At 36.9% G+C, this 22,837-nt stretch overlaps 1 pseudogene; it reads left to right on the forward strand.

The window, feature by feature from the left end:
* Nucleotides 1-17,309, forward strand: part of LOC149160338 (serine carboxypeptidase-like 50) — a 40,211-nt pseudogene extending 22,902 nt beyond the window's left edge.
* The last annotated feature ends 5,528 nt before the right edge of the window (nucleotides 17,310-22,837 follow it).

Consider the following 22,837-nt stretch of genomic DNA (forward strand, 5'->3'; position numbering starts at 1 on the left):
GAATCTCCACAACATAATCAGGATAGGATGTCTCTCCACTGTATACTTGTTATGCCTGTGTATTGTCCAGGTTCAAATTTGGCTGGTTAGGCATCTAGGGTTGTTTAAGTGGAACAGGGTGTAAAATCTGTGGTTGAGTAGGTGGTGAAGGAAATAAATCTGGAGCATTATTGTATGGGGGCCTCCACCCATGGGGCTGTGCATTCCACTGAGGCTGAGGTGGAGCATATGGCTAAAATGACTGACTGATTGGTTTGGAATGGTACTGAGGTGCAAAGGACGAAGGGGGGGGTGTATACTAGGAAGGATGAGTAAGGGGTCCCCAAGAGGGAATGCATGTGGTCTAGTAAGGGTTGTAATAGGCATGGGATGACCCTTGAATACTATGTTGGTATGCCGAGGCCCATGAGGTCTCCTTTGATTTATGTAGCAGAGCTGTTCAGTCAACTCTTTAGTCCAGGTAGAGAAGGACACTTGTCTCTCGAGTGGTTTTCTTCACAGACTGATCATACATCAATCAGATTTAATGGACATTCATTCCTAGGGTACCTTCTTGTGGATCTAGGGCAAAAGATGGCTAAGGCTCTCTCTACCTCCTCCTCCTTTCTCTTGATGTGCATAGTGTCCATCTATAGGGCAAGGGTTTGCAGCATCTCACTCTCGAAATCTTCCATCATATTTCCAATTTCACCTTTGGTGGATGTATTGGAAGAGGTGGGACTTACCATAGGTTGACCACACCTACCCCTTTTCCTAGCTACCCTAGAATGGTTCCTAAATATAGCCTTGATATCTTCATGGGGTAGTTTGTAGATGTCCCCTCCTATTAGCAATTTTAGGATATCCAGAAGATCATCCCTTACCCCTGTAAGTAGGACTAGCTTAAGTGACTCAAGATCAAGTGTGGACCTGGCCCTTTTGTAGCTAAATTGGATCTTTCTTCATAATCCTCTACGGATTCATCATGCCCTAAGGTTGTCCTAAAAATTTCTTCTTTAGTGTCTTTGGACATGCAGTAGCCTCGATACTTGTTGTTGAGGGCTTGCTACATCTGAGCCCAAGTTATGATGCTATCCCGAGGTAAACCCATGTACTAGCACAAAGCTGCATCCTTGAGAGTGGTGGGAATAGTCTCAACTTCTGCTCATCATTGGTGTAATCATAGGTTCTGCATATGACAACAAACTCAAACAAGAATGTGTCTAGATATTCTAAAGTCAGACCATGGAAATGAGGAAGAGCAGAGGGGCTTATATTCTTCATCTTGGTATCCCCATTAGTTTTTCTGATGGGAAAGGTACTCTCAACTCTTTGTCTATTTCCTCTGTCATTTCTATTTTTAGCCATTGGGTCAGTTGGAATGGGTTCTTCTTCTTCTTCTTTTACCCCTGTAGGCTCTTCAAATATCTTTGGTTGTTCACCTAAGGGTTCCTACAATTCACAGCCACCAAAGAAGAGGGAAGGTTGGCTGTTTGAAGTGGTGGGGGTATTTGGAAGAAATTTCCTTAAGTTATCCTTATTCCTATGAGGCATGAAATAAGTGTTTTTTTTTTTTTAGCTTTGAGAATAATTGCAGTATTGAAATTGAAAACTAAATGAAAACTAACTCCTAAATGAAATCTCACTTGCAGAATGCAAAAGAAAGCAAAGAATGAAGAATGGAAAAGAAAGAAAACTAAATTACTTTTGTAGAAATGAAACTAATATCAGAATGTCAGAGATAATAAATGGAAGAAATAAAGTAGTAATCACATATTACTCAGACACCTCCCTGGCGACAATGCCAAAAAGTGATGAGCACCAGTATTGCAACAAGAATGATGCAACTCCTGGGGCTACCAACTTTACTTTATCAACCCGAGGTTCATACAAACTTGGAGGTGACAGTGTTATATACACAAGTAAATGTGATGGGTCTACTCTTTGTCACTCCTAAGCTGGCGATATACCACTATTTTTTTCAGACCAGACTTCTATGGATTTAGAAGAAGCTTGATTACCAATGAGGGAAAGAGAAATCTACACCAAGGGAAATCTTGTCTACTGTAGTGAAGAAAAAGACTAAAATCAAATGCTAAAACACATCATTTTTCTAACTAAATGCTAAGGGGATTTGCTTCAAAAGAATGATAAATTAACATGTATGGAATCCTACTGTCCTAAGCTTGCAAATTGAAACATCAAACATTCTACTGCTATGCATGTAAATGACCAAAATAACTTTTTTTTTGCCTTTTTTTTGGTGTAAAAGTGTGAAAGATAACTTATTTTGGTGATGTGGCAGGGGGCTTAAGGATGATGGTGAATTGTCAAAATGCTTGGGAGACAAGAAGGGGTCCTCTTCTAGCTTCCTAGGGGTGTTTTCCACAATTTAGCCTCAAAAAAGGCCACTATAGGTCAACCTACATGATGTCCTAATGCGTTATACAAGATATCTTGAATTCCTACAGGATCCCCTATAAAACTATAGGATACAACCGAGAGAAAAAAGATGGATGTTGAAGGTGATGGAAGGCTTAGGGAAGGTGGTTGGTGTATGGAATGAGGCTAGGGAGTGCCTAGGACCACTTCATAACTCAAAACTACAGTTGGGAGATGGTTGGATTTCCTAAACAAGCTTGAAGAGTGTTCTCGTGAAATGATGAAATTGGTGAGGTTTTTAGTGAAAGAAAGGAATGATCATTGATGGATGAAGTTGGGATGATGTTGTTGATCAGGAAATCTCTATGTACTACTGAAACTCCTACACTGCATCAAACATTGACATTGATCCATAAATCATGCAAGCAATAAAGATTTCAATTAACTAAGGAAAACAAAATTTCATGAGCTAGCTACCTATTTCATGCCCGAGGGAAAGCTTGTAGAATAAGATGAAACCTTTATGAGATCTGAAGCAAAACTGAAGATATAAGAAATGAAAACTAAATCCTATTCTTAAAAACTAATCAAATGTTGGCCTAAGTACAAAAAACCCTAAATTCTATGAGAAACTAGAATTCTGTATTTCTAGGGCTTCATAGGGGTTCCTTCCTCAACCATGATCCCTAAAGGAGGCAGTGAGGACAAATACAGCTACTGACATATTTGTGATGTCCCTTTATCTCTTCTAAGCTACTACTGAAGTAAAGCACAAATGGAAGAAAACTAATCTAATCTACAACTACTTGTAATGAAATAATTCTAAACACAATTCAGCCATTAATCTATGAAATTGACTAAGCATACAAATACAAGAAGAGGATCCTTTGCTGCTATGGTTGGGCCCTAACCCAAGAGATCCATATGTCTAAGTCAACACAGTGTTGGATTGAGGAAATGCTCCTTACCATTATCAAAATAGAAAATTACATAACAATGTTTTCCACAAGTCTTGAACTCGAAAATGGGTAGTGTTTTTACAACAAAAATTCAAATCCTAATGAGGATCTATGTACGCCATCTCTCAAGGGACTCCAATTCCTTTGACAAATCCACCTATAACTAGAAACTAGCTAATAAACATGTCAAATACATGTTCATGAATCTAACACATATCCACATAATGTCATACAAGATTAAGGTTAAGAAGACTTCTTGTATGCAAAGCACTCATTCATTTGTAATTATGGTTTCCAAACATAGCCAAAGGAATTCTTGTCCAAATCCTTTCTTTTACCATTTACCTTGCTACAATTGAGTGTTATTATATGTTATCACTTCACCGAGTTGTTAAGTATATATAAGCAAATCAATTGTTACCTTTCCATGCTAATACCAAGCATGTTTCCTACAACTATTTACACATGTCAACCACATGTTCCAAATATCAATACAATTATATCTATCAATTTGAAATTAACCTTTACCAACACTGACAATCCTGTCATAAACCATAGTCAACTAATAGTCATTAGACATAATTCTAAAACTATCACCTACTGCATTGAAGTACATATGAACTGTCTCAACACATATGTGTGAGTAAAACCATCTTAAAACAAGATCATTTCTTCATGCAATCTTTGAGACACAGTCATATCATTCAAGTAATCAAACATTCAGACAAAAGATAGAGAACATAATAGACACCAAACACTCAAACAACATATTCAAACATTAAAACACCAAATAGATGACATAAGAAAACTCATACCTTAATAGATCTCAAGGGAGGCTATCTTCTCTACATAATCAAGTTATATTAGCACGATATAACTTCACAACATATCAACCCAAACATAAATAAGGTCATGATATCCATAATAGTCAGTAACTAACATGTTCACATCATAAACTCATAGATAATTATCATTGAAACCTAATAATCACAATTGCACAATCAGTCTAGATTAATATGACATAATATCACAAGATATTAACTCATACTTGAATGTCATAATCCTAACCATCTACATAGGCCAATCCAATTTAGCATGATACAGGTAACATCAAGATCTTAATGTAATAACCCTAATAATCAAGTTACTATCATATAACAACAACAAGTTATATGTCATGCTCATCAACAACATATAACATAATCATGAAGTTATCTAACTTAAAACAACAATAGAAATGCATACAACCACATGTTACTATCATTCATGACTATTCGACAGATGTGCATATGACTACACTAATCAACTAGCATATATCATGTATATAATCATAACATCCATAGAAATGTACATAAACCTAATGTATATAACCCTAATGCATATAAAAATCCATTAACTAACATACATGCATGCCTAACATACAAACATGTATGACGACATGCTCTTGCCTTGAGGTCCAATGTTGCAACCTCACTTTGATGGTCTGCATCTCCTGCTTTATCTCAACCAACACATTAGCATCAAAACATACAAATACAATCATGATGACCTAATTTTATGCAATGAACTTATGCACAACAACCTTCGCCATGAAAATTCATCCATAACAACGTATAAACAATGACATGCATAACAATTGCATATGCAACCATACACTCATAACGACACATCCGAAAACATAAAGCTTCACATTGCTACATCACTACAACCATGATCAACACCGTGCACATGGACTACAAGAATAAGGGACACATATGCGACTGATATGAATGCATGACCAACACACCACCCATCTAGTCTGAGGGGTTAACCATGTTGTGATACCACTCTGTAACACCCTCCTCCCACATCTACCCAAGTAACCAGCCAACCAATGTAAACATGTGATGAGAGTCTACAATGATTGGGTTCAACCTCTTGTGTGACCTTTAGGAAGTGGAATCGACGGAAACACAAAATACAAAACATCCACATCAGCTATAGGACTCCTAGGAACCATCCCAACCACTCAGGTAGCTAGCCCCTAGGTCACACTAAAGTTTTTTGACCACTTGGCCTCTAGACGCTCCCATGCTATAGGCCTGCCAATGTCTTGTAGGCTATTGATGCTCCCATGACAAGGCATGCAAGTGTTTAGGGATTGTTTTTCTCAGTGTTGTGCCAACGTCCTTGGGATTTGAGAAATTTTTTTAGGCCCAGAGCCTAGGTCACTTCCTATAATTGAATGACACCTTTAGAATAGTAATATAATAGGGAAACAATGATGCAAAAGACAATACTTGAACAAGCCCTTAACCAAACCCCTACTAGTCATGGCAAGCATTTCGTCAAACATACCACAAATATGTAATCTATAGGTGTAAACAACAAATTTAAGCATAGGGATCTCATACTTACGTGAGAATCACTACGAGCCATTGTTCCCACATATCATTTTCTATATTATCATCTATTAGGTCATAGATACATTATCCATTCATTTACATGTAAAAATACGAAGAGAGCCATACATAGTGTTGACACCTAATCCTCGTGATTGGGTGAATATAATGTAAATAGATAAATAAATAATATGAACAGTCATCGGGAGATGAACTGAACAGTCTCTCCCTCATGTATTTAATGAAGACTTACTTGAAGGAATAAACACGAATCATTTTTGCCTTGAGGAGTTACTGCCTGGCCTGACATGGTATTAGAGCCAGCTCCTTTTTTAGCTTTTATGCCCTTTGTAACTCCCTATTCTGCTCCTCTGCTCTCCATTTAAAAGCCTGCTCCATACAATGCGTTGCTCCATTCAAAAGTGCTATCCATACTACCATTTCCCCTGTCTAATGACTGTCCATACAATGACTGTGCGTGAAATGACTGTCCATACAATGACTGTGCGCGAAATGATCCTTTCAATGGTATAAAAGGGTTGTCCTGACATTCCTTTAGTGAATACCTCGGCGGCAGTAAGCTGGACGAAGCGTGTGTGTTAAAATTTTTTGAAGGGCCTGCGATTTTGTTTCAAAACGACGTCACAGGTATTCATAAAGGTATTCTGTTTCGTTGGCTTTCTTGGTATTCACATTGGGCAACAAATGTTGTTGGGTATCAGAGGAGCTCTTCGTCCATAGTCTAATATGTTGAAATAATGCTTTTGTATTATATTCGATGTCCATTGTGACCTGACACCTTCTCCATCTCGTATTCCTCCTTGTCTCCGCCTTCAAAATCATTTGCATCTTGGGCTGCAACTCTCCACCTCCGCCATCTGAATGAGCTTGTCGTTGCGTTTCTGTTAATCAAAAAACCATGTCTGGTCTGTCGGTTCTTGTGTGAGGGGTGGAAGAGGGATACCCAAGTCATGTTACGATTGCCTGATATTAAGCAATAAATGACTCCCATATAATGAATCTCAGTAACCAGAGAAGCCAGCTTTGGTTGATGAGGGCCTTACATCTTTGTATTGCAGTGGTCATAGTGCTTGGAAGATTCTTATAGCTTATGAAACATGTATCCGATTATGTTTGCATGAATGTGCTGTTCTGTGTAATACTATTGGGTGTTCTCCAAAAGGTAGTGTTGAATAAGTTTGTGGCTTTTGGATATTTTTTACATCATTTTAATACATGCATTGAACTGTACGCTGCTCCATGCATTGACTGTTTTGGACGCTAGCTATATATATATTAAAAGGTCTATTGTATTTTAGCTGTATTACAGTCTTGGTGTATTACAGTCTTGAATGTTGCCCATATGTTGATCGTTGCCACCAGTTTGCCCAGTCTGAGTTTTGCAACACCAGTAGTAGTGTTTTGGAGAGACGTGGCATGAAATTGGTAAAGAACGGCAAGGAGTCGCTGCAGTTCCTCTTCTAATTGCCGTGTTTTATTTTAATGGTTGGTGGGTAACTATGACTACAACAAGTATCTAGACCCTTTGAGCTGTAGTAAATAGACCGATGCTTTCCAACTGAATGATAGTGAAAGATATGTGGTGATGGCATTAGGGCTTATGTTGTTTGTTTTATGATGACATGCCATGGTATAATATGTGAAATATATATTGCATGATTGCAGTTGATTCCATTTTTTGGAAAGTCATAGCAAATTATTATTAGTGTTTTGCTACGAATACTGTAATTATTTTTGGGCTCAGTTCAAATTTTTATGATGGAGAAGTTTGTTGAAAAAGTGAAGGGTTTGGAAAAGAAGACAACTCTTCTTGCACACAGAGAGAATAATCTTGCTCAAGATTCTTCCAAAGGAAGAGGTAGAAGAAATTTCAGAGGCAGGGGGGCAGAGACTCTCACGGAGAAAAGGCAGATTTGCACTGCATACGCTGCAAAAGAAATGGATCACATGATGCCTCTACATGCAAGATACCATGGGACAAAATTGAGCAGAAAAGAAACCAACAGAAAGGTAAAACTGATGATACAGACAAAGGTAAAGCACTTGAATCCGCTCACTATGTTGTGGCACAATGTAACATTGGAGTAAATGAAGATTTATTTAATGCTTCACTTGCTTCTTGGAAAAATGATTTGTTTCTTGATTCAGGGGCAACTTGCCACATGACTCATAGAAAAGATTTTTTTAAAGATTTCACTGACAATGTTGATGGAGTAGTATACTTTGCAAACCAATCAAAAATCAAGCCATCAGGGCTTGGCACAATTAGGCTTAAACTGCCTGGTCTTCCAGACTTTCTTCTGCATCATGTTATATATCTCCCACAGCTCAAGAGAAACTTGCTGTCCTTGGTCCACATCCACCAGTAAGGTCACTCCATTCATATGTTTGATGGCAAGCTTGAGGTAAGAAAAGCATCTGACCACTCACTTGTCATGAGGGGAATAGAAGAATAAAGGCTTCTCAAGCTGCAAGGAACCTCTGCTCGTGCACAACATTTCTCATACAATTCTCATCATGAAGGAGGTATACTTCCATCAAGTTCATTATGGCATGCTAGATTTGGACATTTAAACTATGACAGCCTCCGCTTGTTGAAGAAAAATGGTGTTGTTGGCTTGCGTACAAATCCTAGGAAACTTAAGCAATGTGATGCTTGCATTCTAGGAAAGCATAGAAAACAGTCTTTTCATGATTCACATTCAAGAGCACATAGAAAACTTGAACTCATTCATTCAGATTTATGTGGTCCAATGCCTATTCCTTCTACAAATGGAAATAAATATATCATGACATTTATTGATGACTACACTAGAATGTGTTGGGTTTATTTATTGAAGAACAAATTTGATGCTTTTAAAACATTCAAGAATTTTCATAAATGGATTGAAAATTATGCACAATCTCATATTGGGTCTATTCGCACTGATAATGGAAAAGAATACACATCAAATGAATTTGAAAACTATCTTCGCCAACATGGGATCAAACATCAAACAACTGTGCCTTATAATCCCCAACAGAATGGTGTAGCTGAAAGAATGAATAGGACAATCTTAAATATGGTACGATCCATGGTCTTCTTCAAAAATGTAAAGATAATGTTTTGGGCTAATGCTATTCTATGTGCTGCATATATAAAGAATATATGTCCATCTAATGCTATAAGAAACAAGACTCCATATGAAATGTGGTATGGACATGTTCCTTCGGTAAAGCATCTCAAGGTCTTTGGTTCCACCTGTTATGCCTTGATACCAAAGGTACATAGAAAAAACTTGGTGCTAGAAGTCGTAAGTGTATCTTCTTGGGGTATTCATACACCTCCAAAGCATACCATCTCTATGATGAAGTAAATAAAAAGTTTTTTGTATCTAGAGATGTAATTTTTCTTGAATCATCCAAAACTGACAATGTTGTTGAGCGACAACTTGATCGCTTGGATAGATTCGCAAAAGAAAAATCATTTCAAGAATTTGATAATCAGATTCCACATCTTGAAGGGGGGATTCCCATACTAGATCAACATGTGGAATCTTCTTCTGAAGAACACTCTCCCCCGCATGAAACTCCAACAACAGATGATCCTTTAAGTGATGTGATTGATAGAATTGGCAGACTCAATCTTCATTCAGTCCCAACTCAATCAACGGAGCAGCCTGGACCATCTGAGAATGGTCCCCCAAAGTGGCTAACAAAGACACTTGAAAGTGTTCATCCTGATGAGGTTGGAAAGATAGGAACTAGAAATTCGAACCGGAAAAATGGAAGTGATGTGGATGAATCTAACTCACCTGTTGATATGGATGTTTCTTATGATTTTGAATTGAACTTGTCTACAGATTTTGAACCAACTTCCTTCAAAGAAGCTGCTTCTCATGATGAATGGAAAGAAGCAATGCAAAAGGAGTATGATGCCCTCATAAAGAACGACATTTGGAAGCTGGTTGATCCTCCATTACGAACCAAACCAATTGGCTCCAAGTGGGTCTACAAGAACAAGTATAAAGCTGATGGCTCACTTGACAAGCACAAAGCTAGGCTTGTGGTAAAAGGTTTTGCATAGAAGGAAGGGGTCGATTATGAGGAGATTTTTGTCCCCAAAGCAAAATGGGCTACCATCTAGACACTCTTTGCCCTAGCAGCTTAGAACAGTTGGAAAGTCCATCAAATGGATGTAAAAACTGCTTTCTTGAATGGAGATCTAAAAGAGAGTGTTTTTATGTCCAAGCCTGAAGGATTTGCTTTGAAAGGACATGAACATAAATTATGAAAATTTGTGAAGTCCTTGTATGGCCTCAAACAAGCACCGCGAGCGTGGTATGAAAAACTAAATGAGTATCTTCTGAAACTCAATTTCAAACATTATGATCTTGATGATGCACTTTATTTGTCAAGAAAGTTGGCAAAACAGTTGTATATCTTATGGTATATGTAGATGATCTTTGGATGACAAGGAACAATGAAAGCTACATTGCATCCATAAAGAAGGAATTGGGGAAAAGTTTTGAAATGACTGATTTGGGTTATGTTCATTACTATCTTGGCATTGAAGTAACCCAACATCCAAAGTCCATATTTCTTTCTCAAAAGAAATACATTGGAGATATGTTGAACAGGTTTGGCATGGCAGAATGCAATCCTCTTACTACTCCAATAAAACAAAACTTAAAGCTCACATCTATTGAAGGAAAAGAATTTGAGGATGCAGCAAAGTATAGACAGCTTGTAGGAAGTCTCAACTACCTAACTACTAACAGACCAGACATTTCATTTGTTGTTGGAATCCTCTCCAAGTTTATGCAAAAGCCTTGTGAGGGACATTGGTCTGCTGCAAAAAGAGTTCTAAGGTAATTGAAGGGAACTCAAGACTTTGGAATCAAGTATACACAGGTGGACGACTTCAGCTTGATTGGATACTCTAAGTTAGACTTTGATGGAGACAAAGAAACTGGGGTATCTACTTCAGGATATACTATAAGTCTTGGATCAGGAGCTGTCTCCTGGAGATCACACAAACAATCAGTTCCAGCAGACTCCACAATAGAAGCAGAATACGTGGCAGCAGCTGAAGCAACAAAATAAATTGTGTGGCTCAGGAAAATTCTTGAAGATTTGCAGGTAAGACAAGTACAATCAACTCCACTCATGATTGATAATACCTCTGCAATAAAGTTGGCCAAGAACCCAAAGTTCCATGATCGAACGAAGCACATCAATACTAAATATCATCTGATTCGACATCATGTTGAGGCCAAAACAATCCATCTCCGTCATTGTTCCACAAATGAGCAAATTGCAGACATCTTCACCAAAGCGCTTGGAAGAGAAAAGCTTGAACGATTCAGAATGATGCTTGGACTCACCAACATCCCTTCAGATTAAGGGGGGGGAATGTTGACACCTAATCCTCATGATTGGGTGAATATAATCTAAATAGATAAATAAATAATATGAATAGTCATCGGGAGATGAACTGAACAGTCTTTCCCTCATGTATTTAATGAAGACCTACCTGAAGCAATAAACACAAATCATTTTTGCATTGAGGAGTTACTGCCTAGCCTGACACATAGCCACTATCATAAAAAACATACATAACTAGCATAATAGCAAAAAAATACCGGTGAAATCACAACCATGTGATCCAAATATAAACCAATATAATACTCATAGAAATACAAGGATAAATATCTTCATATTGATGATGCAAAATCAAAGCCCAAGATGGAACTACAACGTTCCACCCGATCATAGAATGGGTGAGCCAAATCTCTCTTCAACAATTCACCCCCATGCCATATTCCAAGCATGAATGTGGGACTCAATCCAAAAGAACCAACTAGGGTATCCTGAGACTAAACCACCTCACCCTCATCAATAGAAACTAGGCTTTAACGTAGTAAATCCCAGATCACTAGACCACCACAATGAACATGTAATAATAGGCTTTACCATGATATTCACCAGATCACTAGGCCAAACAAGCATGCATGCCACTGGATTTCTCCACCCACATTATGAGGAATTTTCTTGTCTTCTAGTGTTTCAGGCTTTACTGCAATCACAGTCTGATCCAGGGATCACTAGGCCCTAAACCGAGACACCACCCTCTAGGATATTCCATATATCCTTTCATTCACTGACAAGGATTCCTAGGCTTAATCAAGGGTAACCACCTCTACGCTTTACCTTATATCACACCATTCACCAACAAGGATTCCTAGGCCCACCGAGGCAACAAAATCATGGCTTTACCTCAATCCACAGTTTGGCTCAGGGGTCACTAGTCCAATGGCTTTATTGTGATCAACAGTCTGGTTCAGGGACCACTAGGCCATGTTCTCTATCATTCAGAGATCCACCTCACTCAGCTTCGAATCCATATGGAAATCTAACTCAACCAAAACATGATAAACCCATCACACCATGGCTATCTAGAAGTTGCAAGGCCAAGCTAAAAACACAGTCAAACCTGGCAAAACCCATGTCATAACAACAAAAGAACCACATGCAATACCATAAATGCCAGCTCTAGGAAGGAAAATACACATGAAAATCGATACTTGCAAAGAATATTGTTGTAGCTTCTCGATCCTGCTCTTCCTTTCTTGATCTCTACTTCCTCTTGCCTTCTTTTCCTTTCTTGATACAATGCCAAAGTGCTCTAAGAAAACTCTAAGTGTCCAATAGTGGGAGAGAGGGATAGAATAATGAGAAAGCTCCAAAAATGAACTGACTAAAGGTTACAAACTGATCCTCAGAATCCTTTTTATCAATTAGGCCTCTATTTTCTTCATTTTGCATTATTTTTCTTCAATGTCCTCCTCACAGGCAACCTGTGACCTTTCACCTTCCTTTTCTCCTAATTTCCATTATTTTCATCAATAAATGTGCCAAAAATGTCATTTTTCCTTCCCAAAACCTTTGCCATTGCCTTTGCCAATTTCCTTTATCCATAATAATCAAAATGAACACCCACTAGGATGTCTTTCCCACCATTCAACTTGGAAAATGTGTCCCATCAACATGCCCCTATATATTTTTACATGAGTTTTTAACAAGGGTTGTTACAATGTTCCCAAAAAAATTGGAGAGAAAGAGACTAGGAAATATGGAGTACATGATTATTTCTCTATTAATACAATAATGTTGTGGCTAACTAGATCAAGTCCTCTCCTTGCATTTGAAGTGGGACCAATAATGGTTGTTCAATGCTTATCATGGTGCTACATTAAAATTTTGAAGCATTAAAATGGGGTGGGACTCATTTTGAAATCAAATGTTATGTGTTGAGAGGACATGACTCGTTCATGATTACTATAAAATCCCCAAGCTCCAAAATACGATGGGTCCAATATTAATAATATACAACAAAAGCTTGGTAGTCATTGCTTTTTGATAATCCTAAAGGATTGAAAGTTTAACAAGCCAAACTATCTTGATGTTGTAATTATAAGGATATAATAAAAATTGAAAAATTAATAAACCATAATTATTGAACTTTTGGTTACCGTAACTACTATTGATGACTTGTTTTTTGTGGGACATTTTCGCTCATCCATGAAAATTGATAACATCACAATGAAGGGGTTTTTTTGGGGTTATGACTCAAGATATTTGTAAGCATTGAGAAATATTTATCTTTGATATTGAAAAACAACCAAACATTAGAAATTCTAGCAATTAACAAGATATTTCTATAGAAACAACCATATACTTGCATCTTCCTTTTTTTAATTTCATATAACATCTATCGTATGTGGTTATTTTACTTGTTAGTTCCTTTTCCTAGTAACAAATTGTCCATGTAACTTTTGGACTACAAATTTAATATGCTATTTCTTTATTTTCATGTTTCCTATGTGTTTTGAACTTAGTGCTAGAAAATTTAGGTCATCTTGCAAGTTAGTTTTATCTATCACAATGGTGTGTAGATGATATCCCAACTATTCAATATGTAAAAAGAAAGTTAAAAAACACACCAAGTAAGAAAGATATGTCATACTCCAATTTGATTATGGGCATGTCAAGTGGGGTAGGTGGAACTCTAGGCAAGATCCATAAAAAAATGGAAAAATCAATAAAAATGGTTGGGGTCATCCACCTTATGTTTAAAATAAACATGTATTTTGACCAAAGCTTATTTTATTGAAAACATATTTTGTTAAAAAAATTAGAACCTATGGCAATTTAAGATTCTTCTCACATGTTGATCACTCCATTAATTCCAACCTTTTATAGCTAGTTATAATTGTATCAACAAAAAAAATAGCTTTGCCAAACACCATCACCCTTTAGCATGTTTCAAATAGTCACTCATATTCATTTATCCACCTTGGCAACTACTTTAATTGATGTTGTAGGTTCCACATCAACATGTGTGATGTCAACATGTGCCATATGATGGGTATCACATCAACATGTGTTGACATGGTGCCTACAATGTGGCATGTGCAACATGGCATTTAGGCATAATCTTGATTAACGTTTGGAATGTTGATGACCTCACACTATTATATTGATGTTAAACATACACTTGATGACAACCTAGTTTGACATTAAATAAATGTTTATAATGTGCATTTAACCTTAGAAAATTATCTTAAAGTTCATAATGCTTGGTGAATCTTACTAGTTCCTAATATGCAAATTGTAATGTTTGACAATAATTTTGTAAAAATATTGAAATTTCTAATGATGTTATCTTTGTCTCTACAAAATATTGGCAATTTTTAAGGTAAAATAATTTTATACTATAAAATTAGGACTAATCATTTTGTGAAAAAATAGAAATTAGCTATTTTTTTCTTTAATTAACCCACCTAGGAATAATAGCTCCTAAAATTTTCCTTGTATTTGTACGTTGTGAAGGGCTTAAGGATTAAGGAAATCAACATAGTATTTCAATTAATACAAGAATGAAATCTCCAAGAGATGAATAAATAAGAAGGCACATAAGTAGTGTGAGCAATATGGTGGCTTGAGTAAATTAGGAAGACATAAGCTTTATCCTATAGAAGACATATTGCTTGTGATCCATGGTATACTATTTTTCCTACGGATAAGGGGTGCTAATTGCATAATCTAGTTGACCAAACATTCACAATCTAGGTAGACACATTTAATCATGTCATTCAATCCATGTCTCACAAGAAGATTTGAGAAAAAATAGCTTTCATGTGAGGTTGAGGTAAAGTATCAACAAATGTGATGAATGACATAGCTCTTTAGGAAATATAGACAAATATAATTAAATGTTGCAATTTTTGTATTTGAACTACTTATAATGAAATAATGTTTGTATTTTGAATATGATAAAATTGGAAGTGCTTTTCTTTGAATGACAATTAGATGGAGTATGGTCTTTATTGTACATAGTTTAATCATGGAAAACGTTAGGGTTTGAATTTTTCCAATAAGTTAATTTTCATTTTTTTTTTAAATGATTGATAGAAATTATTCCATAACTTTTATAAAATAAAAGTATTCTATTTTAAAAAACCAAAAAATTCTTATGATTATATAAAAATATTTAAAATTTTAATTAGTTTTACAAAAATATTATGAAACATTTTATAATAGATATTTTAAAAATTATAATGCCTATGATGTATTCTCATTTTCTAAAGTAATAGGAATATTTTAATTTAAAACAAAATTAGTTAAATTCATTATATTTTTTTATATTTAAAAAAAAATATAAATCCATAACTTTAAAAATAAATCATAATCCAAACAAATTATTACAATATAAAACTTTTTAATAATAATAATATGTAATTACTTTTAAATTTTGTTTATACATTTAAAAAAAACATTACATTATACTACTTTTTAATAAAAATAATATATAATTACTTTTAGACTTTTACGCCATAAGGCCTTCCTCTTTGAAACCAATTCACCAAATTTCCAGGGTGTCCCTGTCTGGAGTGTCCGATAAGATGTCAGACGAATAAAGAAATATGTACCCTTAGATTAATAGTTATAGTTATAGTTAGGAAAACACTTATGCGACTTCTGCCAAAATGCATACATCCTCCTCCCGAGAAGCAGTGTTTATTGCACCGCAATACTATTTTTCTTCTGCTTCCAAATGCAAAGAACTTACAGATATGCAATCTTCATTGGGTGGCCAAGTATTTAGAGATGACAGAAGCACGAGGAAGCATTGGCATGGAGATCTGGATATTTAAATGTGAAGGCATCCTCTGAAGCAAGATTGTTCTACCATTTTATGAGGCAATAATTCCCAATATGCCCATTGCAGAGACACCCATAATTCTATGGCTGCAAGGGGCTCGGGTTGTTCAAGAATGAATGGTAATTTCTATGAATTGGGGCCGTGGAGAATCTCATCAGACCCAAACTCTATCAAAATGACTCACCATGGAACAATAAATTTGGTGTTTTATTTATTGATAGTCGAGTGGGTTCAAGCTATAACATAGCAGAGAAGGACAAGGACATCCCTACCAAACATAACTAGTTTGTAGAGAATCTCTATACCGCTTTGGAGGCGTTTTACATCTTAGTTCTCACCATGGAACTGTAAATTCGGTGTTTTAATCATTGATAGTCCAATGGGTTTAGGCTACAACATAGTAAAGAAGGATGAGGACATCCCTACCAACCATAACCAGGTTGCAGAGCATCTCTATATGACTTTAGAGGAGTCTTATAGCTTAGTTCTAGAATTCAGTAACCGCCTTTTGTTTGTGGCGGGTGAGATCTATGCAAGTAAGTTTCTTCTTGCTTTGGGTCATTGTATTTTATTGAAATCTAAAAAGAATTCAATGGAGAATGTAGAATTGGGCTCATTCGGTTATGGTGGCTCAAAAATTCCATTTCATCTTGGTGGGCTTCTACTTGGAAATGGGGTGACAAACCCATTAATTCAAGTGCAAACCTATGTTAGTGTTGCATACCATTTTGGGTTGCTTGACAGAAACTAGGAAACCCATGTGGAGGAAATGGTAAAACAAATTTTGGAATTCATGCATAAAGAAGAGTGGTTTGAGGCCTACAAGGCTAGGAAATATTTGTTGAATTGGGTTCAGAATGCGAGTGGCATTGCAACTCCTTTGGATGTGAGGAGGTGTGTTCCTTACCACTTCTCCCCTTATGGAAAGGAATTCCTTGCAAATTTCTTGAGCATATATTAGTGAAGGGGGCACTGAATGCCAAAAAGGGTGTGGAGTGGGTGCCCTTCAATCCCAGGGTCCACAGAATTATGGCAAATGATATAATGAAGAGTGTGAAATGGAAGGTGGAGAAGGTATTGGAAGAGGTTCATGCTTTGCTGTATTAGGGCCATTATGATATCTAAGATGGAGTTGTCATCAATATATAAAGGATGGGAATAATGACTTGGGATGGAACCAATGAGTTTTTTAACATAGGAAGGAGTATATGGGTTGTGAACAATAAGGTTGTTGAGCATTGGATGCCTTATAAAAACCTGACAAATGTTTTTTTTCTAGGAGCTGGTCATGAGGTTTTAGGCGATCAAGGACTTCATTCTTAGAAGATGGTTGAGAAATGGATTGCAAACCAACTATCTAGTTGTAGGTTTTCTGACTAGTGCAACTTTGACACAGCCCGATTTGAAACTGTATTTTGAAAAAATCAAAGTCATGAATTAGGTTTGTTTCATATCCAACCTAAGATGCACAACACTTGCAAAATATAAATAAGTTTGAAAAATATGACCTGGATTATCCATAGTACTTTGTTCATCAGATCAATGTTTTGAACCCCAAAGGGGATCCATCATCAGGATAGAAAATGAGTGATAGACTGAGAGAAGAATTTGCTGACCAGGACAAATAAATAGAAACCTAATGGCTGATAAGTTAAAGTAGAAGCTGACTAATTCTAAAATATATAACCTACCTTTTTTTTATTTTTAATTTAATATGAATTATTAGATAATAAAATTAGTTAATTCATAGATTTATTTATTCCTTGTTTTATTTTAACAAGCTATGATATGATTACCAATTATAATTAGTTTTGTTATGTTTCACTTATATATATATATACATATTTTTATTTATTTTTTTTTATTTTTTATTTCTTATTTTTTTCGGGCAGGTAAGCACCCACGAGGGATTTGAACCAGTGACCTATCGCAAGGAGTGCCTTAACAGTGCACCCATTCATCGTCAATCCAAAGCCCCGTGGGCTATTTAGTTTTAGTTTTAATTTTAATATGAAATCTCATTATATTATGTTACTTAATTAAATAAATAGTTTAGGTTAATTTTAATTCATGTTATTTTTATTTTCTACTGAAATAAATAAATTAATATAATTAATTCTTTTAAATGCCTCATTAATAAAGTAGTAAATATTAGATTTATTTTACTTCATTTTTAATAATTTATAGAATAGTCTTATTTATTTAATTTTTATTTATTTTATTAATGTTAATACTAACCTATGTCATTGAGGGTTAAGTTTGTATTTTATTTATTTATTAGTTGTTTAATATATTTATGTTAATAAATTTTTAATAATAAATCACCTAAATTAACTTATAAAAACTTATTGTTTATTATCAATTTCTTATTCCTAATAATCATTAATTAATTGATTTATTCATTTATTTGTAACAAATAAATGGTTATTATTATGGCAAATAAGTAATTATTAATTCTTTAACAAATTTTTAATTTATATTATTTTAACCAATTAATTAATTAATTAACTAAGAGAGAGAGTTTAGAATTTAAGGAGGGGGTAGGGGACAAAATTGATGTACTACTCCTCGAAAGGTCTGGAGGGATTGATATGTCTAATCAGGTGTTACAGGGAAAAGTGTCTATTTAGAACTGCTCTATCCCACTAAGGTGTGACAGCTGCCTTAGAAACAAATAGAGAAAAACTACTTTTGTATTTCCTTTATAAAATATAGATAGAGAGGAATAGAAAGAACCAACCTCTCTTCTTTGATAGTCTCCAGCTACCTGCTCCCTTACTTGCCCAGCTTCACAAAGTACCTGTAAGATCACAGAAGAAGAACACTATACAAAGACATGGATCTATATTCATAAACAACTTAGGATCAGATTTAAGTTAACCATACAAATGTAACAAGCATCAATGATACAAAAGCATGGAGGAAAAACTCAAATAGTTTTTATTGATAAACAAGAAAAGATCCAGGAGGAGTTACAACCGGTGGTTCCTGACCCAGCATCAACCTCCTAGCAAAGAAGCCCCTCTTCACCTCAAACAAAGATAGATCACCCAATACTCTGATGTTTGTCTCAAAAAACCAACAACAATTCCTTACAATATGCAAAATTCCAGCCTCTAACCTCTTGATCTCTGGGATGAGAGATCTATAAATAGATATTTGCAGAGGTGTGAGTCAGCTTTGGGTTTTTTATTAGTGTCTTCTCTCTGATAGTTCTTGATGCCACTTGGAGATCTCATTGATATCTTACTCATCCTTGGGCGATTCTGAGAGGCAAGTGTCCCAGGAGAAGTTTCTGGAAGATTCCATGATCATCCACCTCGCAAACTGTCTCCGCCACTTGTATTTTCTTGTCCATCGCACCCCATAAAAGGACTTTTCAAAATGCAACGCACTTCCCATGTGTACAAGGTGCAATGCATCACACTCTGGCCATGGAGCAAGTGCAATGATCCAGTTTTGACCAGTTCTGAGTAGTTTTTCATGGAGAACTTCTGGGAGAAGCTGTAATCTGTTGACCTTGTTCCTTTAGGGGTTAGAACAACACTTTTAGGGACTTAGGAGCCCTTGGTTTATGGACATTTCATGCTGGGTTTGTAGGGCACAAAAATGTCTATAACAGTTGCCCCCTAAAGTATGAGGCCGTTAACCTTTTGGTGTCGGGTGAAATGCTTTATTATGAGGATCCGAAGTTCTTTCAATGCTGGGAGGAGACCTGTAATAAGATACAATACAATACATTATCTTCATACTATTTTCATGATCTAGCTGAGGTGGGCATTCCCATGCTCAGCTTTATAAATTCATTTTCATGTACATAGGACAGACAATCGTCTGAGTGTAGACTGATGATTCTGGTAGAGCCATCATCCTTTTGAGTGGATGATTATCTGTGCAGCAATGATGTACATTTAATGTCTTTATTTTCCTGAATATATATCGCAGCCGGATGGATGAAACTAGATCTGGGGTCTTCAATCTCGTCCGATCTTCACTCGAAGTACAAGTCGATCCATGTGAGAAATGTTCTGAAGTCGAACATGGAAAGACATCGCTTGATTACCAGTCAATGATGTAAACTGTTAACAAGCGCGAGAGGAATCATCGATAATGATAATGACTGTCAAGGTACTGCAGTACAATTCATGTGGTGTGAATAAAGGACTTGGCGTCAAACACCACGCAAAATATTTCGGTCGAAGGCCATTGATGTAAACCTGTCGCCGGAAGTGAGAAACTTGCCATTGAGGCATGCAAGCTTCAAAGTACTGAATGGGGTGTTCCTAGATCAACTTCTTGGATAATGAGCTAATGTCGACAAGAAGTGATCTGTCACAGGAGGGCCTTAATGAATCCCACATCAATGACATGGAACGGAGCAAATGATTTTGATGGAGGTGAAAACGATCTGGTGATATAAGGTTCAGGGTGGCAGTCATGAAAGAATGGAGTATAATGTATGGTAGTGGGTGAGACACAGGTGACTTCTCTGGATGACTTCTCTTGAACATATCGGCGACACTGATGTGATGGATTGGTAGCATTAACCCTAAATGTGGATGGTATGGCGTGACCATGGTGATGTGACCGGTGAATGAAACAACCCAACCCGACTCGGACACGGAGTGGAAGTGTCATGTTCAAGAGCGACTTGCTACCAACAAAGTTTCTTTGAGTTTTCTTCCCAATTTTTCCCAGTCATTGCTGACCAGTACCTCTTTATTTTTGTCAAGCTTGAGGAGGATAACATATGCTTGTTCTATAATTTTCCCTTCGGGAAAACCCATCGCTATGTTTTAACGAGCCTAGCGATAGTGAAACTCATTCTCGTCTAAAGACAAGTTTGTCGCTATTAATCTTTTTAACGAGTTTAATGACAAAGATAACTCGGTCCTTTTCAATTTTAGAGAGTCTGAAAAGGAACGTAAAGGTAACTCCAAAATTCCTTTTTCGTCATCTAATCCCTTAAGTCCGAAAAAATATAAAACAATACAGAAGGGATGAATTTTCGATAGTTTTAACGAGCTGAACAAAACAAGCGCTCGATCGTTTTGTGTAATAATCCCTCAGGTCCAAAAAGATTAAAATCTAGAGGAGGGATAGCACTTCCTGTCCCTTTAACGAGCTGGATAGGCCAAGGACTCGGCAATCTTTTCATATTTTACGAGTCAGTTGAAAAGAGCTTAAAGGAGACTCGTTTTTTGAGGAACGAGTGATAAAACGGGTAGCAGCTGATTCCAGGTAAGGTTTGGAATTTTCCAATCACGGCAGTGTCACAAGGATGGCTAGTGAAATCACTCTTCGCAGCTGTTCCTCAAAATGTGTAAACAATCAAATGGAGGTGAATGATCGGCCAATGAAAAAGTGGAGGTGACGGTGCAAACACGACCAAGGCTTTAATGGCTGAAGTACTACATTCACGGTGGTTATTTACCGGGGAATAGTTCATTTTTTAACGAGCTTAAACGCGGGTGGAAACATTTGCTCATGTCTTATGTTTATTTTTTAACGAGCTTGAACTATGTGCTAAAACTGCTCGATTAATCCAGTCGTATGATAAGAATGTCTCATATAAAAACAACAAATTTTAGAGTTTTTCCCCACATCCTTTCTTTATGCAAGTTAGCAGACGACCAATCCTACGAGTTTAAAGGGTTAGAGGTCCTATAAATTTAAAAAATAAATAGTCGCTCTTCGCTTGCACTCCAAAAGGTTTGCATGCCTCCAGGTATAAAACAGAGTTTCAAGGTTACCCCTTCTTTAGTCCGTTAAAACATTTGTTTTACCGAGAGAGGCCTACCTCTTACAGGTTATCCAAAGATTGTTCTATTCGCAGCGCAAACAAAACACTTCTTCGGCGATGTCTACCGAAATAAACAAAGGTGAGCGGATGGTATGGCGTGACCGTCCCTGACATAACTTTGACAAGAGGATCTTGTTCCAGTCCAACTTCCCTTTCCAATCAGGGACGGGAGTACGGAGGTCATATTCTCTCGCGGAAACCTACCTTATACCTGAAGTTTTCTTGCCGAAGTAGACCAGGATGCATGCCCCCTGGGTTTCAGTCATGTCCCCCCGAATCACTCGCACTCATCGGGTGGACGGACTGGAGATTGAGACATTTCTTGCATGAAAAGACCATTCAGGGATGGTATATGACTATTTGCTATGCGTGATCTGGGAAATGAAAGCTGGTCTACGAGCTTGACCATTCTTCCTTCGTGCGTAAAACACATTACTCTAAAGAGTGAGGAGACAATTGCTCCCATGCAATAAATATAGTCTCGTCCAAGGAGTAGATTGTAATCCAGGGGTCCTTGAACTACCATCACGTTCATGTGAACGGTTTTCCCTCTCAATGTTATGGGAACATTGGGAAGGATCCCTAACGGTCGACTGGTTCCTTTATCAAAGCCTGTCAGATTTCTCATCTCAGGCAAAAGCGATGGCGAACCAAACGCTTTCCAAGCAGTTGAGGAAAGGATACTCACAGAAGCCCCCTCATCTATGATGGTACCAGCCATAACCATTCTATATATTTGGACAATAATACGGAATGGTATACTGGCTGGTAAACGGGGTCTGCCTAGTTGATTCCAGTCAAAGGAGACAACTAGGTTGCTTGGAGGTGGGACCGAATAGACGGCCGGGTATGACTCTGAAGAACTTCCTTCCTGCGGTAAAGGAACGGGTAAATTGCCCCCATGTTCGTCGGAGTCTGTGTTTATGAAGAGAATTTGGACGGTGTCATCCTTGTTCTCTTCAGTGACTGTATCATCTGAAGATGAAACCTCTGAAGGCAAGACCGGGTCAACTGCCGCCTCGACCTTTTGACTTTCGTCTGGTATGGATCCAGATGGTTTATCTTCAATGATAGGTGCTTTAGCCGACCACCTGAGCGGGCCAGC

Source organism: Pinus tabuliformis, chromosome 5_2 (assembly GCF_031772625.1).
Source record: "Pinus tabuliformis cultivar Carrire ecotype Pingquan chromosome 5_2, CPIR1, whole genome shotgun sequence".
In the NCBI taxonomy this organism is placed as follows: domain Eukaryota; kingdom Viridiplantae; phylum Streptophyta; class Pinopsida; order Pinales; family Pinaceae; genus Pinus; species Pinus tabuliformis.